We start from the raw sequence: 6,000 nt of genomic DNA on the forward strand, positions 1-6,000 counted from the left end.
TTAAGGCAATAACTGGCCCCTGCCCTAAAATGCCTTGAAAATTATTCAGGCCAAGCAGAATTTTCAAATATTTTGATTTTCATGCTGGAACCGTCACGTTCAATGGGAAAGAATCTTTAGCCAAACAGCTAAGCGAATTACACAAAAATCAAGCAGTGTTTCTCGATCTTGCATCCAAATGCTAAACAGTGAGAGGTGGAGGAATGCAACATTTTGTCGGCTTCAAAGAGACTTTTAAAGTTGCAGCATAACTTGACATTCCCTTCATCTTCATTTTTAAAAAACTTACTGTTCAATCTCTGCTCCATGGATGTGTACAAAATAACCGTCATGGGTATGGGGAAGTAATAACCAAAAAACTCAAGAGACCGATATTACTTTCTCAGGGTAGGAGTTTCAATTTAACAAGTGTAGCACCCCCTACCTGTTGCTTAGCTGGCCACTGCACTATCACATACTGCCTTGGTAAGAGCTGCAACACAACCTGCCAGTTACAAAATGGGATCAAAAGAATAAACTTGCTCAGCTCAGCTCTAAGAGGTTGGACCTGGGCACACCCAAGAAGCAAAAACCAGGAGCCTTGTCATTTCCCAGTATCTGTCCATGAAAACTGTGCAAGTCAGACGCCCCATAAGCCTTGCATCTCGGCTTCTGCGGTTCTCATTTGCTAGAATTCCTCAAGGTCAGTGAGGAAGAGGAGAATGAGGAAAAGCAAATGGCAGATGAAGACATTGCACTACGAACACCTTATTCACCCCATTTCTGTTACCAGCTGGTAAAGCAGAAAACATGGAGACCTTTGAACACTGCAGCCAAATTCAGCCACATGCAGAAAGCAAGGAAGAACTGCCTGCCGAGATGACGGAAGCCATTAGAGAGCATTCCTTACTACCAGATTTGCTAACCGCACTGTAACACACCCATCCGATGATGGTAAGAAAATAGGTTTGCCTTAAGGAGGAAGGCCTTTTCTAAAAAGGGAGAAAAGGGATTTCAAAGGGTCATGGCATCGTGTCATCCCTTTGCACCCAGTTTTCCTTCGCTGCTGTGCCCTTCCCCACACTTCCAGGCACGCTCTCCACCCACTGCCTAGCAAAAACTCACCCACGCAACATCAGCAGGGCTAGAAAGCAGCTGACAAAAAAAAGATAGGGCGTAACTGGAGGGAGGTTGCAATGCTTTCTTGAAACCAGAAAAAGCCATTTCTCCCTCTCTCTCCCCCCCACCACCACACATTCTAACAGTGAAAGGCAAATTTCTTCTGCACCCTCCTTCAGCACACATACAAATGTCACCCATGATTCGATGCCCTCCAGTCTCATATGAGTATAACAGCCTTCAGCACAGAAGTACACGGGATCAATTACATCCCTGCTATGTCTGATCAGAAGCACAGAGAAGCTGGGGAGGAAGTATCTGGAGGGACAGCACGGAAGGACAGGCCTGGAGACAGTAGCTCGGTCCTGGATGTGACATTCCCTTTGTATTGCGATGCCCTCCAGCTTGGACACACACATATCTGGCCTTTGTGAAGGGAGGACGCCATTGGGTGCCTGCATGCATGCCATATACTCTCCTGTGTTGCAGGCTGCATCCTCCCCAGAGTACACCTTCCTCGTCCACAGCTGCCTGGAGTAACCTTTATTCCAGTATGTCGCAAGCATGTATTTCATGGGTGGTTAAACCGAATCATTATCACCAGGCATTTACTTGACAAAAAAAAAATTACCCATCGTCGAGTCTATTCCGCCACAACACAAAGACACCCACCCGCGTTCTCTTCTCCAGCCCCTTTCTACCTTCATTACATACCCTCCTTTTCAACATGCGAATCGTATGACAACATGCATGGGGTGGGGGGGAAACAGAGCAGAAAGAGCAGGCGGCAAAATGCATACGTGTGCGTTTGGCATTTGCTGTATTTCCCTATTTCCCGACCAACGCCTATCAGCTCTCCCCAAACCAAACACATAGATGTAATTTCAATATGCAATATATAGAATTAAAACCATGGCCTATTGTGCAGATCTCGGATATTAACCGTGATCCGCACATGTATTGGGAGCCCAGATATGTGGGGCACAAAGCAAAGGTCATTGTGCTACGATTGTAATACACATGCACACACCCAAAAAAAAAAAAAGCCGCAGAGCCATCAAGAGGTAATACAGAATTTTCTCGTCAAGAGCCGAAAAGCCTACGGGGGGTGGTGGGGGGGGAGGCGAGAGGAGGAGAAAGGGTGTGTGGATAGAAAAACAGGGGAGGAAATGGCAGAAAATGAGGAAGGGGCTTATGAAGACCATACAGCCCTGAGTTTCTAATCCCCCAAATTACAGTCCATCTCCCCCCCCCCAATCCCCACTTAATATACCTTCTTTGCTCTCCTGTCTCCCCTACCAGCATTAGTACAGACAGATTTCTGTATCTTGGTTTTGCAGCAGTGGGTCTAATAACTCGCTGATCAAAACCCCTCACTAAAGATATCCCCTCCCATTCTTTTTTTTTTTAGCTCTGGCCTAAAGAATAATGTGTTTTTAGAGATAATGGTGGCTATTAAAAAAAAAATAGAAGAGGACACATCACAGACATTATTCAAGCAGCTCCCCCGCATCACCTCAATCTCCCACAGCGCGCACCATGATTTTTTTCTGATTCCCTCCCATTTCCCCCACCCCAACCCTTTTCCCCCACCCATCAAGAACGACAATCATAAATAAAAATTTACCGAAAAAACCAACAACAATGGGGGGTGGAAATTGGGAAACGAAAAATCCACAACTCAATCTGGATAGCCGATCTCAAAATCCCAAGCACTAATCCGCTTGAATTCGTTCTTGCCCTTATATAAGCAGCAGCACGCCAACATGTTCAGTGGAAACGCAGTGTAAAATGAGGCCAGGGTAGAAGAGCCATGGAGAACGGTGATATCATCGGATATCAGCTCCATCAAGGAGCCATCATCACCGGCATGATGAAATCAAATGTGGGGGCCTCAAATTTTAATTTATTTATTTACTGGCGTGACATTGTTCCACAGACATCCCTTTTCCCTCCGTTTCCCCCCACCCCACCCCACCCCCTGTTGTTGTCATATAAAGGATGATAAGGAATACACATATTTTGCTCCCGAAGCATACTCCTCCACCAAGAGATCCCCGAAAGCTCCAGAAAGAGCAACATCACTGGCCAAGACTCTTGTTTATATTTCATTGAATCAATTAATACAGCCCCAGTTGTTTGAAGTATCACCGATATTTTGGTGTTCTTAGGTAAAACCCCGAGACGTCTCCCCTTTACCATAATAGAGAAGAAAGAGCTATGGAAAATAATTCCATTGATGCCCATAATAACGGGGCACAGAAGCACATACATACAGAAAGGCAGCAAACTAAAATGGTAACCATCATCTCTCGCGGAGGGGGGAGAAAGGGGGAGGCTTTTCACCAGCCTTTAGATAAACTTGTAGAACTGGGTACCGTGGACCATTTTAACTTAAAATGAGAGCTACGTCTCATGGTACATTTAATGGCCGATTCTACACGGTGAACAGACAAGCTCTCCTTGGCATCTTTTCTCCACCCAGATAACATCCTTCTTTCTCTCTGACTTTTCGCTAGACTAGTTAGGAGTTCACCCCCGCAAAATCCAGTCCCCAAAATATACTATGGCACAAATACTGGTTAGCGGTCATAGGGGGAAGGAAAAAATTCTCTCACAGATCTGAGCATTTGACACTGGAAAAATCTCATGCTACAATTGAAGAAGAATAAAAATGAATAGGTTGGGGAAAGGGGGGGTGGAGAAGCTATTTTTATCGAAATTTTGAATATTCAGGCCAAAGAAGAAATGAAGAAGGAGAGCTTGTTAAGTGGGGAGGGGGACCCTGGCATTTAAAAAATGGTTTCAGGACATTTTTTTTGCTGTTGTTGTTATTCTGCCTTTGAGGTCTTTTATTACCTACGCATTCTTTTAATTTATTTTAACCAAAATTTCAAAAACCAATGGAGGGAATAAATTTCACTTTTGTGAGAGGAAAGAAAAATGTGCTTTGGTTTGGTGTTGTTGAAACAAAACAATTTCAGATATTTTGTTTCCTCATCATAAAAATAAAATAAAATGTAAAAGTAAACAAAAGACCATGACACTTGCACGCAGCACTAGAGCTGGAACCCATTGGAAAGGGAATTACATCACTGTCCTTCATGGTTTATAACTGGAAAATAACTGAAGGTTTGGATGTGGGGGTAGGATGTTATTTAAAAAAAAAAAACCTGGGTATTTCGCACACATTTTGAATTTATTTATTTTGCATTAAGAAATCATCCAACCAACCTTTAAGGTCACTCTTTGCCTGGAAGCTCAGAGCACTTGCTCGTAGTGGAAGTTTTCAGTGAAAGACGGGTACTAAATCATTAATATAAACAAATGGAAGGCGGGGAAGGAAGATTCTTGTAATAGATCCAAAGTAGTATGGGGGGGGGAGAGATCCTTCACATCTTACTCCCTTTTCATTCCACCCCCCCCCCATAAAAAATATTCAGGGTCGGGTGTGGGGGGAAAGAATCTAAAGAAGATCTAATATTCTTACATATATGTAAGGCTTCTTAAACAGATCCCTGCCACTGTTTAACCCAGCACTGTCTCTTTCCCTCAAAATAACAATTTTATTTTAAAGTCAAGTGCTCAGTGCAACTGATCATCGAAATGAACCGAGTTAAAGGTACTGGTCAAGGTTTGGAGTTTGTGCTTGTCACCTTTAAAAAAAAAAGAAGAAGAAGAAGAGGTATTTGGAGAAGATGTGCAGTTTTCCCTCACGCTCAGGTACATGTAAAAATTACTTTCTGGAGATGAGAAAATCCAGTATGAGGGGAGAAATAACTTTACAAAATCCTGTCCACCATAATAAACCTCTATAATACTGAGGGTAGGCGTTTTGGGCAGGTTTTGGGGGGTTTTTTTGTTTTGTTTTCTTTCGAAGACCCACTCTATTCTTCACAGCTCTCTCTGGTGAGAACTTGGAGCACCTAACACCTTCCGAAGTGGGGGGAATCTCTCGAGTGGGCGCGCTGAAATTCTCCATCCGTCGTGGGGAGCGAGGCGTTGTATTCCATTCTAGGGAACCATCTCCTTCTCTCTCCCGCCCGCCGCCACCGAAAAAAGTCTTACCTTGGTAGTTGAGAAGCGAGTGGGGTTGTTTAACCAACTCTTTGTTTGTTTCCTTCTTTGGGGGGGCCGCTAAGAAATCCAGGGGTGTCTCTTGCCTCTCTCTCTCAGCGAGAGTGTGGCGGGAGGGGAAGCGCGAGGCGGGACCGGGAGGGCGTTGTCGGAGGTGCAAAAACGCGGGCTGCGAAGCAGGCTGAGGGAACGCGCGATGCAGGCAGAGAGGAGCGAGGGAAAGCTTTGGCGCGCCTCAGCCCCTCTCTCCGCGAGTTGCGTGCGAGGAGAGATGCGTAGAGCGGAGCGCTCTGCCTGAGACTGTCGGAGGAGCCCAGGAATTTCACGCACTCCGGAGCCGGCCCCTCCCCTCTCCGGCGTGCAGACCCCAGCATTTAAAGGGACAGCCGCGGCTGTGTGTAATTCGGGGCTCGCGCTCCTCCCAGCGCTGTTTTGCAAACAGCTGAGAAGATGTAATCTGGGGACATCCTCAAGCCCAGGGATGACTAAGAGGCAGGTGCTCGCCAGCCCCGCTTTCTCACGCCGCAAACTCAAACTGGGGAAGGCAGATAACGCGCGCGGCTCCTTCTCTGGGGAAAAGCTACGGTCAATCGAGGGCGGGGGGGCGGGTTAAGCCAATTGGCTACTCCAGAAATTAAGCAGGAGGCGAGGGAACAGGCTCTCGTAGCACCGGAGGGTGGGTTAGGCAAGGAATTATACCTTAACCTACATCTCTTTCTATATCCTGTAGGAATTTTAATAAAAATAAAAATGTTTGCCTTGTTTTGTTGCGTTTTCTCAGAGAGAAACAGAGAGAGAGAGACGTATTGTGTGTGTGTGCTATCC

General features: G+C 45.6%; 1 protein-coding gene across 1 annotated transcript in view; it reads right to left on the reverse strand.

The window, feature by feature from the left end:
* Nucleotides 1-5,528, reverse strand: part of LOC117042274 (neurexin-3-like) — a 632,640-nt gene extending 627,112 nt beyond the window's left edge. Inside the window, exon 1 of the mRNA XM_033141809.1 lies at nucleotides 5,167-5,528. The gene's annotated coding sequence lies outside the window, so the exon portion shown is untranslated. The remainder of the gene's footprint in view (nucleotides 1-5,166) is intronic.
* Nucleotides 5,529-6,000: the final 472 nt, after the last annotated feature.

The sequence above is a fragment of the Lacerta agilis genome, chromosome 1, assembly GCF_009819535.1.
Source record: "Lacerta agilis isolate rLacAgi1 chromosome 1, rLacAgi1.pri, whole genome shotgun sequence".
Lineage (NCBI taxonomy): Eukaryota > Metazoa > Chordata > Lepidosauria > Squamata > Lacertidae > Lacerta > Lacerta agilis.